Source organism: Kogia breviceps, chromosome 11 (genome assembly GCF_026419965.1).
Source record: "Kogia breviceps isolate mKogBre1 chromosome 11, mKogBre1 haplotype 1, whole genome shotgun sequence".
Classification (NCBI taxonomy): Eukaryota; Metazoa; Chordata; class Mammalia; order Artiodactyla; family Physeteridae; genus Kogia; species Kogia breviceps.
In genome coordinates, this window is record NC_081320.1 from 67702115 (window position 1) to 67713841 (window position 11727).

Genomic DNA, 11727 nt, shown 5'->3' on the forward strand with positions numbered 1-11727 from the left:
AAAAAGGATGTTAGGCTCGGTGAAATAAAAAACTGTTCTGCCACTTAAAGCTGGTGAGTCTATTCTTAATGGGCCTCTGGTAGATCTGGGATACTGACGATAGCAGTCTCATTTAAGAACTTCACTAGTAAAAAGAATGACACACGAAAAGGACTGCTGGGGAGGGCAGGGAAGGAAGAGAAGACCGGAGTTTCCTGAGAAGAAAAAGAGAAACGATTTAAATAAAGTCGCTAAGGAGGAAGAAGGTGGTGAGACGCGTAGACAGAAGAGCGAGAAAGAAGATTTAACGAGGAAGTGAAATGGAGCGCAGAGGAAGGCAGAAGCTAATGAGGAAACAAATGGGAAAAGGTAGTGTTTTCAAACAGGCATGCACCAGGAAGGGACGAGTTACGGCCTGGAGTAGCCCCAGTGCTTTCAGGTGAAAAGAGATGCTCGCAGAGAAGAGGGACAAGCAGTTTACTCCCAGGCTTTGGAGCAAACTAAAATTCCCTGCCCCGAGCCTCTCCCAGCCTCGGCCGAGCGCGGAGGCGGCGGCTGGGGAAGGGGCCTAGCCAGGAGCCAGGCCCGGCGTTCCGCTCCTCTGGGCTCCGCGGCCGAGGGAAAGAGGCGAGGATTAAGCGGGGAGAGGTCCCGGCCGCAGCTCGGCGGCAACCCGAAAACGGTCCGGGGCCTCGGCGGAGCCCGCGAGCCGTTTCCCCTGCGGCGGGGCGCCCAGCGGCCTTACCTGGGGCGAGGGAGGGAAGCGAGGTCTAGGGCGTCCGCTCGCGCCCGCCGCAGAACCCCTCTGCTGCACTCAGCCCAGGCTTCCAACGGAGGCGCGACCCTGGCTCAGCCGCCGCTTCCGCCTCGGGGTCTTGGCCACCGCCTCCGCCGCCTCCGGGGCTGTTTACACCGTTGGGCCCCGCACGCCGCCGCCGCCGCCGCTGCCGCCTTCTCTCCACCCTAGCGCCGTTGCCGATTCGGCCGCCGCCACCTCCTCCGCCGCAGCCTCGTCTCTCTGGAGCATCTTCCAGCCACCGAACCCTGAGAAACAGAGACTCCAGCCGCGCCGGCAGGAAACTCCCCCGCAACTGCTAGGGGGACGAAGCGGTCAGAGCACCGGCGGCTTTTCCGCCATTGAGCAGCAGCCGCTCAGCTCCTTCTGCAACCCCCCTCCCCGCACCCTGTCCTTCCCCGCCCCTCGGCGAGCCCCGCCCCCAGCTCCCACCCATTGAGACGCCGCGCAGTATCTCGCTGTACCCGGTTTGCTGGACGGCCCGTCAATCACCGCCCTCCCTCCCAGTCCCGCAGCCCCTGCGCCGCCGTCCTTAGTTTTCCCCGCCCACAATGCCCCGCCTCTGGGTTCCTAATTTCCCATTGGGCATCAGTGACCACCTTCAATTGGCAAGGTCAACTATCCATCAAACACCGCCCACTGAGTGAGACCCAACCCTTCATTACCCTTTACTTCATTCAGCCCCGCCTTTGCTATACCTCCGGACGTCAGGGACCAACCCACCCTAACAGCCATACGTAGAGACCGTCATCAATCAAATAACGCCCACCTGCGCTCCGCCTCTCAAAGCCCGAGTCCTAGCGATAGTCTTTTCTTATTGGTATAAAGGGTGGCCCGAACTCTCAATCATTGGCTTTCTCTACATGTCCGTCACGGAACCAATTTCCAAGTCCGTCACACCGGCTTTTTTTAAATGAACGCGCAAAAGGCGGGGAAGTATTCGAAAAGCGATTGGCTAGTCTTCGGAAACGGTCAAACCCAGAGTCTTTGCGGCGCCTTCTCGTTCTGTGAGAACCATGTCCCTTTATTTTTGACCTCTAAGCCTTGCGTAAAACAAACGCCATAAAGGAGCCAGCGGGCTGTCCAATTATAGGTGTGGAGGCCTAGTCCCACCCGGAATTGCAGGGGGTTGGCTGCTGATTGGCAAACAAAGTCCTACTAGGCCCTCATTGGAGGATATAAACGCCTCTCTTAGACGTCGAGACGGGAAGGGAAGGCGCAGGCGAGGACAAGAAGCGATCTAGGGAGAGGCGGTTGTTTTGCTTTAGCCAGCGGGTGGGGCGCACGCGGGAGAGGGAACCTCGGGAGGCAGGGCTCTGGAGGAGGTGTTGCGGGGAGGGGAAAGGCCCGGATGCTCCCTAACAATGAAATCATCGCCGACCAATCAGAGCAGCTGAACTGGTATACCTGCCTAACCTGTCCCCAGAAGCGAAGAAAATGAGTTAGAGAGCGGGAAATTGGGGTGTCAGGAGAGGACAAAAAGCGACGTGAGAAAATGAGACAGGCGATCCCTTCAGGAGGATTCTGTGCTGTAAGGGGTTATTTTTATTCCTTCTTGGCCCGCACTGCCTGGCATTCAGCCCTTGACATTTCCGTGTTTTGTTTCTTAGTCAACGTTGATTTTAGAAACTCTTGGCCTAGTCTTTGACATTCGTTCGCTCCACAGTTATTGAACGCCTGCTATTTGCCAGGCACTGTACGGAGACCTGAAGTACAAAAATAAATTAGGTATAAGATGATGGGTTCTATAACTGAAACGTGGTGACGGTGAAGTAAAGGATCTCCTCTAAGTTTACGGAGGAAGGCTTCACAGAGATACAGGATTCGTCTAGAATGAATGACTCATTCATGAGGGAAGTGGACTTAATTCTAACAGCAACTGAATTAGACTAAAAGGTACTGCCAGGTTAATCTGCCCCTGCTCCACCCCCAACAAAAGAATGATAACTAGAGTGTAATGAAGGCATTCTAGTACCTTAAGATACATTTTTTTAAATGAAAATTCCCTGAAAGAGAATTTAAACCTTATTCATACTTTGGTGTAAACTGGTTTGGGTAGACAATTTAAGCTATGATCCAACAGAGTGCTGTTCAGCTTAAGGGCTGTCAGTGTTTGGGGGAGAAGGGCAAATTTAAGAATAGGGCAGTTGTCCTAGCCATGGTGAGGATGGCAGAAATAAAGACTTGATTGCAATTCAGATTTCTTGATCTACTCAAGTTTTGTGTAAGGGTAGTGTTTCTTACAGCATGGTGGCTAGACCACCAGCATCAGAATCACCTGGGGTGCAGATTCCTGGGTCCACTCACATCTATAATATCAGGGACTCTGGGGACAAGACTTAGTTGAATTTTCAAACAATTCCCGAAGGTGGTTTTTATGAATACCAAAGATTAAGACCTTCTAGCACAGGCAATGAAGACACCATAAACTAAAATTCAGTTTCCCTACTTCTGCACCTTGGGAAGACAAATAATAAGAAAAAGAAGTAGGCCCATTTAGATTTTGCCTCTCCCTTGTCCCCTTTATTATCAGTATGGGATAATACAGTTCTCAGGAAATATTTCTTCAATGACTTATAGAATCTGTTTCTTTAAATCATACTCCTTTGCCTGACACACCTTATATAGGGGTAAGGGAATCTAGGATCCCAGCTTCCAAAACAGGAATCATGCTAAAGATCATAAAAATGGAGACATCTAGGGACCCTTGTCTTGAGAATCCAAGCAACCGCAAAGGGCATCAGAGAATTTTCTTGGTCTGCTTGATGTCCTTCTCACTTTCCCTTGGTTGACCTCAAAATTAATACAAAACACAATCATTTAGGTGGGCTCATCATGCATTCTTTCAATCACTAAAAATAAGGATGTTTTGAATACTGTTCTAGGTGCTGAGAATGTAACAGGGATCAAAAAGGTTTTAGGTTAACTTTGTTATATACTTTATCTAATTAAAACTCTAAACCGGGCTTCCCTGGTGGCGCAGTGGTTGAGAGTCCACCTGCCGATGCCGGGGACACGGGTTCGTGCCCCAATCCGGGAAGATCCCACATGCCGCGGAGCGGCTGGGCCCGTGAGCCATGGCCGCTGAGCCTGTGCGTCCAGAGCCTGTGCTCCGCAACGGGAGAGGCCACAACGGTGAGAGGCCCGCACACTGCAAAAAACAAAACAACAACAAAAAAAACCACACACAAAAACACTAAACCAATAGAGAATGTCCAAGAAGATTCACAAAATTGATGTGTACCATTATAACATATAACGTGTCAGAAACATTGAGTACCATCATAGTGGGATCTGCTACAAACTAGCTATGTGGCTTCAGCTAGTAACTAAGCTATCTTCAGCTACTCAACAAGCCTTGGTTTGCTCTTCTGTAAAATAGCAATCATAACATCTTCCAAAGTCAGATGAAGAGCTTTAGACACTCTCAGTAATAATACAAAGTACTCCCGAATACATAATTTAAAATGGAAATAATACTAAACGTAATGTAGAAAAAGTCCTAATTTTTGCAATGTTGACTACAGTATTATCAAGTTCTTTTTTTTTTTTTTTTTTTTTGCGTTATGCGGGCCTCTCACCGTTGTGGCCTCTCCGTTGCAGAGCACAGGCTCCGGACGCGCAGGCTCAGCGGCCATGGCTCACGGGCCCAGCCGCTCCACGGCATGTGGGATCTTCCCAGACCGGGGCACGAACCCCTGTCCCCTGCATCGGCAGGCGGATTCTCAACCACTGCGCCACCAGGGAAGCCCCTATCAAGTTCTTTTTTAAATAAGACATCAGATATTAATTTTTTCCAAATTTGGGTGCCCCAGTTTTGCTGGGGCACTAAGCCCACACTTGGTAATCCAGTGCTGCCTACTTCACGTGACTATTTTAAAGATTAAATGGGATATGTTATATAATAGCACCAAATACAGTGCCTGTCACAGTTGAACCAGAATCTTTATATGTCATAGAGAAGAAATTTCATTTATTCATTCAGCATATTTATGTGCCTGTTATATGCAGATAACTATATTCTCTGACAAGGAGCTTCAGAATCAAACTTCAAGTAGTCTGATTTGAGCAGATTGATCCTCTCCCTTCTTAACCACTGGAAATGTTCTACTAATAAACCTGTTTTCTTCACTTAAGAAAAATTTCTCCACTCTACAAATATTTATTAAGCGTTCACTGTGAATCAGGTACTATAGTAGGTGATAGGCATTGCTGCCTGTGGAATTAATTAACTGATACTGTGGTATAATAAGAAATATATATTTGGTCTTCATCCAAACATAGTTTTGCAGCTATGTTTCTGTTTTATCTATGCATCAATGAAAATAAAATCAAGCAGAGGCAAAACCAAGAAATCTTTGCAGATACCAGTAGGTCCTCAACGCACCTAGCTCTCATTCCCAAGCCATTAAAGACCTTAGGCTCTGAGACACCAGGGCTTCACAGCTTTCTAACTTCCATTAAGATCAAGTGGATCTGGTGCCATGGATGATACTTTAACTGAAGTTTATCCCTAAGGTCATGTAACTCTCAAAGCTTGCGTTAATCAGTCTGGCAAGAAACAGATGGTGCAACCAAATTAGGAATTTTGAGGAGAGTGTAATAAAGGGACTATTTTCAAAGATGCAGGCAGGGTAGAGATAAATCATGAAGTCTAATCCCCTCAGGCTAGTAATAGGGAAGCATGGTATCACCTCTGTTCCTGAAGGGATGAGAGTAGGAAGGGCTTCCAGAAACCTGTACCTGGAGAGCGTTGTATGCAGAGGGTTCTGTGATAAGAACTCTGACCTGTGGTGAAGGACAAAGTAAGCCCTCTTCAAGTAGGGGATAAATACCCCAGCCTCACTCTCCTCCCTCCCTTTGATCTCCCACAGGTGCTACGCGTTGGCCAAACCCAACTGGAGCCTGTTGATGCTATCCATATAGGTCACAGAACAAGATGGAGAAATGGAGGGACAGCTGGACGTCTAGAGGGACACCAAGAGATATCCAACACACATATGTTTGAAAACAACAAGCACACACATAATATCATTTATTTCTAGTTATAGAATTCGTCTTTTTCCGTAGTTGAAGAAAATTCAAATCATAAAACAAAGAAGAAAAATGTTAGAAATCCCTAAATCAAAGATCTCAAAGTATGGTCTGAGGACCCCTGAGGGTCTACAAGGTCAAAACTATTTTCACAATGATATTAAGACATTATTTGCCTGTCTCACTCCTGTTCTTTCACGAGAATACAGTGCAGCTTTCCAGGGGCTATATAACATGTGCTATTGCAACATACTGAATGCAAAAGCAAATACAGGTTCCAACTGTCTTTTTTTTTTTTTTTAATAGGATTTTTTTTTTTTTTTTGACTGTGTTGGGTCTTTGTTGCTGCATGTGGGCTTTCTCTAGTTGCAGTGAGCAGGGGCTACTCTTCGTTGTGGTGCACGAGCTTCTCATTGCAGTGGCTTCTCTTGTTGCGGAGCATGGGCTCTAGGCAGGCAGACTTTAATAGTTGTGGCTCATGGGCTCTAGAGTGCAGGCTCAGTAGTTGTGGCGCATGGGCTTAGTTGCTCCGCAGCATGTGGGATCTTCCCGGACCAGGGATTGAACCTGTGTTCCCTGAATTGGCAGGCGGATTCTTAACCACTGCGCAACCAGGGAAGCCCCTCCAACTCTCTTTTATTAAGCCAGAATTTAAAGAGATTTGCAAAAATATAAGACCATGTCTCCTTCCTAATATTTTTGTTATTATTATAGAAAATAGTGATGTGTCACCAAAAAATGCTATTTATGTAACATATACTATAAATTGATAAATATTTTTAAATTTCTCAATTTTAATTTCTAGTATAATAAATATTTATAGATATAATCCACACAGACAAAAGCTCTTTGGGTACTCAATAATTTATAACGGTGCAAAGGGATACTGACCTCAGACTGTTTGAGAACTGCTCTAAATCATACTCCACCTAGGGCTAGCTCCAAAAGTAAGCCAGTGTTAGTTTAATTAGCTGAGGAGTAGGAGGATGGGAAGAAAAGGATGACCCAGAAGCTAATATGCCTGCCTCCCTTCTCTCCACTCTCTTTTCTTCCCCTTTACCTATTTTTAAGCCTTTTCAGATTTCCTCTCCCAATTGAATCCCTGTAGCACGTTGCTGCTGCAATCCTACAGCACTTATCCTATTCTACCTCATATTTTAATTATTTAGGTAATTTATTATTCCAACATGCTACCCTGGCTGAAGGACACGTGTATGAGCACATGTGTGCACACACACACACACCCAATGAGAAGTTCTTAACCTGAGGTCCACAGAGTCCAAGGGGATTGAATTCACGAGTTTATGAATTTGGAGGGGAAAAAAGTTACGCATTTATTTTTATTAACCTCTAACTGAAATTTAGCCTTTCTTTCTTATGAATGTAGACAACAAACCACAGTAGCAGTAACTGTACTGTGACTTTATCATCATCATAGATTGCTGATCTCTTTATATCACATTAGAGTTGTTACAGAGCTCTCGAAATACTTACAATCAACACTGAAATTACAGGAATTATTAGACTCACCACTAGATCTTTTTATTCATAAAGAAACATATATATTACTGTATCACAAATTTGCTTCTTTAATAGTTTGATGACTATTTCAATATAATTGGTCTCCTTTGAAATCTTATGAACTTTATTTTATGTATTTTAAAACATTATCCTGGGAAGGGATCCACAGGATTCACCAAAGGGACCCTTTGCAAAAAAAAAAAAAAAAAAAGAAAAAAAGAAAAGGTAAACTCTAAGGAGTAATAACCCCTGCTGAGACAGTAATCTCCAGTTCAGCAAAGACGTTATTTCTTTTGTTGTACACTGTACACAGTGGATGCTCAATAATCACTTATTGAACTGAATTCGGGGGAACTCGAGTGGTTCACTGGATGATTTCCCCTTCCTCAGTGCCACTCTGCCAAGGCTGGGCCGGCCCTGCCCTGCTTCCTCTGAAGGGAGGAAGTTGATCAAGCTCTCGCCATCCTGCATGCAATACCCACAGCCTTGGAGGCCAAAGCTGGCTGCCTCAGAGCTAGATGCGCTTCTGTGTTTTAAAGTGAGTGTCATGCATAAGAGATCACTGAGATTATGGTTACAACACAGGGGGTGTTATCAGAAACACTTTTTACTTGGAGCCCAGCGATATAAATTCTGCAAAACTACAAAATGTTTAAACATGCTTGGCTGTAGAAAACTACTATCAGGCATTTATGTTGAGCATTTATGCCCAAACTCATTTACATTATTCATTTGCTTTGTTATATTTTGTTTTCTTTTTACAGTAAACTGTACATTTCTGCCAACTTCATCTTTTGCTTCTTGGTAGCACTTCCATTTGCTTATGCAATCTGGTAGTTTGCTCATGTTTCAGAAACCTAAAGGGAAACATTGGGCTACTTTTCCCTTATATTTCTTCCACACCTGCAAGTACTCCTTTCCTGTTTACCTTGTCTGAAAGCTCTTTATCTCCTGCTATTAAAGCTGGATATGAGTGCTGATCTTGAGAATCTAAGCAGACTTTCAGGATGAAGCAGTCATCAAAGTGATGAGCACAGGAGTAAAGTCACAGGTTGGTTATATTAGCGACAAGTATGGAGGGATATAGTTGTAAGAAAACTCTCAAATGAAAAATTCACGATGAAAGGGGACATGCCAGACTTGAATGCTATTAGTTTAAAATGTTTCATAATAAGGCCCACATTTAATGTCCTTTAGATAAAGGCCTTATGTTTCTGGAAAATAGCAGAGACCCCAGCAGTTAGATAACTAGTCCAGAGGCAGGTATCTTATCAGGACCTGGCCACAGAAAGATTGAAGATCAGGGTTGAGAAATTCAGGCTCTGAGGCCAAGTAGAAATGGCGACAGGAGAGGAAGCCAGAGAATCCGAGAATAGCCAGAGGAGATCAGCAACAGAAATGAATGGAAACCGAACCAGTGAGAGGCCAAACTAGGGCTTCTTTTATATTCCCTGCCTGGGACCAGAACTTGTCTCAAAGTCCCAGAGTGGGTTCAAATCTTAGACAAGGGTTAAGGAAGGTACAAGGTGGCAGAGGGGTTGGGGAAGCAAGGACAGGAAGTCCCTTCCGAGTGAGAGTTTCCAAAGTCTCCATGGTTGGTTTTTGTTTTGCTGTGTCTTTCAAAAATTTTCATTAGGGAAATTTTCAGACACACACAAAAATAGACAGTGATATTATATAACGAACCCCATGTACCTACCACATAGTTCAAACAGTTCTCAACATTTGGACAATATTGCTTCAACCATCCTTCCGCTCAACTTCTTTAAGTTTCAGTTTTTAGCCCTCTGATTTCTATACCATCTTCCTCAGAAATCTGTCCCATTCTTGTGACTCCCACTACTGCCTCAGTGAATCTGAGCCCCAAATATGGAACACAAGCCCCTTGCTTCGATGAACCTCACTTAGTTGATGTATAGGGGGAGGTTTAGTTACCCTCCAGCCCGAGAGATTAATCTTGGTTAATCTAAACTATCTATGACAATTTCATTCCCCTTAGGGTGATTTGGTTTAGGAATGTGCATGTGATGCACATCAGGCTAGCTAGTGACACTTAAGGGAAGAGGCAGGAAACGGGGGTTCTAAAGAGTTGTCCTTACTCTTCTTATAAGGGAACATGAAAAGGGTATGCTCTTCTTTTGTTGGAGCCAAACTGCCTGCAGTTGTATCTCAGTGATGCCACTCACTAGCTAGGTAACTCCAAACAAGTTACATAACTTCTACACCTCAATTTTCTTAACTGTAAAATAGGATGATAGAACCAATTCATGGGGTTGTTGTAAGGAACAAAGGAATTAATATATGTAAAGTGTTTAGAACAGTATCTGGCGTATCAAAAGTGTGAAGTAGGAACTTCCCTGGTGGCACAGTGGTTAAGAATTTGCCTGCCAATGCAGGGGACATGGGTTCGAGCCCTGGTCCAGGAAGATCCCCACATGCTGTGCAGCAACTAAGCCCGTGCACCACAACTACTGAGCCTGCGCTCTAGAGCCCGCGAGCCACAACTACTGAAGCCTGTGCGCCTAGAGCCCATGCTCCACAACAAGAGAAGCCAAAGCAATGAGAAGCCTGCACACAGCAACGAAAGAGAAGCCCCCACTCACTGCAATTAGAGAAAGCCGGCACACAGCATTGAAGATCCAATGCAGCCAAATAAATAAATAAATAAAAGTGTGAAGTAAATTTTAGCTATTATTATTATTTTGTAAGGATGTGATGCTTGGAGCTGTGGCAGCCATTTGTGACTATGGAGGGGCAAGCTTGAGGAGAAAGACCAGCTCACTGTGCATGAAAGAGAGGAAATGTAGAAAGGACCTTAATCACTGATGTCAAGCTACTGAATTAAACAACCTTGGAATCATTCTATCCCTGAATTTCTCAATAAGGGAGAGAATAATTTTCCTTATTATATGTGTCTCTTTGGTTGAATTTTTTTATTATTCATAGCCCAAAGCATCCTAATTGATACATATGCCCCAAATAAGATTTCTTTTCCCCAAAGCTTACTCAAGTTTATTGCCTCTTTCAAGTCACTGCGATTTCCTCATTCAGTCTTCTATATAATTCCCCATATCTAGCCAATTTTGTCAATGTTTTTATAGAATGTGTTTGTTTTTTTATAAATTTATTTATTTATTTATTTTTGGCTGTGTTGGGTCTTTGGTGCTGTGTGCAGGCTTTCCCTAGTTGTGGCGAGCAGGGGCTGCTCTGTTGCGGTGTGGGGGCTTCTCATTGCAGTGGCTTCTCTTGTTGCGGAGCACAGGCTCTAGGTGCACAGGCTTCACTAGTTGTGGCACATGGGCTCAGTAGTTGTGGCATGCGGGCTCTAGAGCACAGGCTCAGTAGTTGTGGTGCACGGGCTTAGTTGCTCTGTGGCATGTGGGATCTTCCCAGGCCAGGGCTTGAACCCGTGTCCCTTGCATTGGCAGGCAGGTTCTTAACCACTGCGCCACCAGGGAAGCCCTTGTCAGTGTTTCTTTCCAACTTTTCTTTCTCTCCATTAACAAAGTTACTGTTACTGGCAAAACAAAAAGTAGTGCAGTTAATGCCTGAAATAGCCTTCATGAGAAGTGAGGGGCTCATATAATGTAAAAATATTGGTCATGGCCATCTCTGTCTTATTCACAGAGTCTAGCGCATTCAATATTCAATATTGAGTATTCAATATCTATTCAATATCTATTTGGGAAGAATATACAGTGGAGAAAAGACAGTCTCTTCAATAAGTGGTGCTGGGAAAACTGGACAGCTACATGTAAAAGTATGAAATTAGAACACTCCCTAACATCACACACAAAAATAAACTCAAAATGGGTTAAAGACCTAAATGTAAGGCCAGACGCTATCAAACTCTTAGAGGAAAACATAGGCAGAACACTCTATGACATAAATCACAGCAAGATCCTTTTTGACCCATCTCCTAGAGAAATGGAAATAAAAATAAACAAATGGGACCTAATGAAACTTAAAAGCTTTTGCACAGCAAAGGATACCATAAACAAGACCAAAAGACAACCCTCAGAATGGGAGAAAATATTTGCAAATGAAGCAACTGACAAAGGATTAATATCCAAAATTTATAAGCAACTCATGAAGCTCAATAACAAAAAAACAAACAGCCCAATCCAAAAATGGGCAGAAGAACTAAATAGACATTTCTCCAAAGAAGATATACAGATTGCCAACAAACACATGAAAGAATGCTCAACGTAATTAATCATTAGAGAAATGCAAATCAAAACTACAATGAGATATCATCTCACACTGGTCAGATTGGCCATCATCAAAAACTCTAGAAACAATAAATGATGGAGAGGGTGTGGAGAAAAGGGAACCCTCTTGCACTGCTGGTGGGAATGTAAATTGATACAGCCACTATGGAGAACAGTATGGAGGTT

The 11727-nt window shown here is 44.3% G+C and overlaps 1 protein-coding gene across 3 annotated transcripts in view; it reads right to left on the reverse strand.

Moving 5' to 3' along the window:
• PPM1B (protein phosphatase, Mg2+/Mn2+ dependent 1B) overlaps positions 1 to 1194 on the reverse strand; it is an 85136-nt gene extending 83942 nt beyond the window's left edge. The window contains exon 1 of one of the 3 annotated variants that reach the window (XM_059079416.2): positions 725 to 1194. The gene's annotated coding sequence lies outside the window, so the exon portion shown is untranslated. The remainder of the gene's footprint in view (positions 1 to 724) is intronic. The other 2 variants (XM_059079414.2, XM_059079417.2) reach the window with 2 other exon arrangements.
• Between the last annotated feature and the right edge of the window lie 10533 nt (positions 1195 to 11727).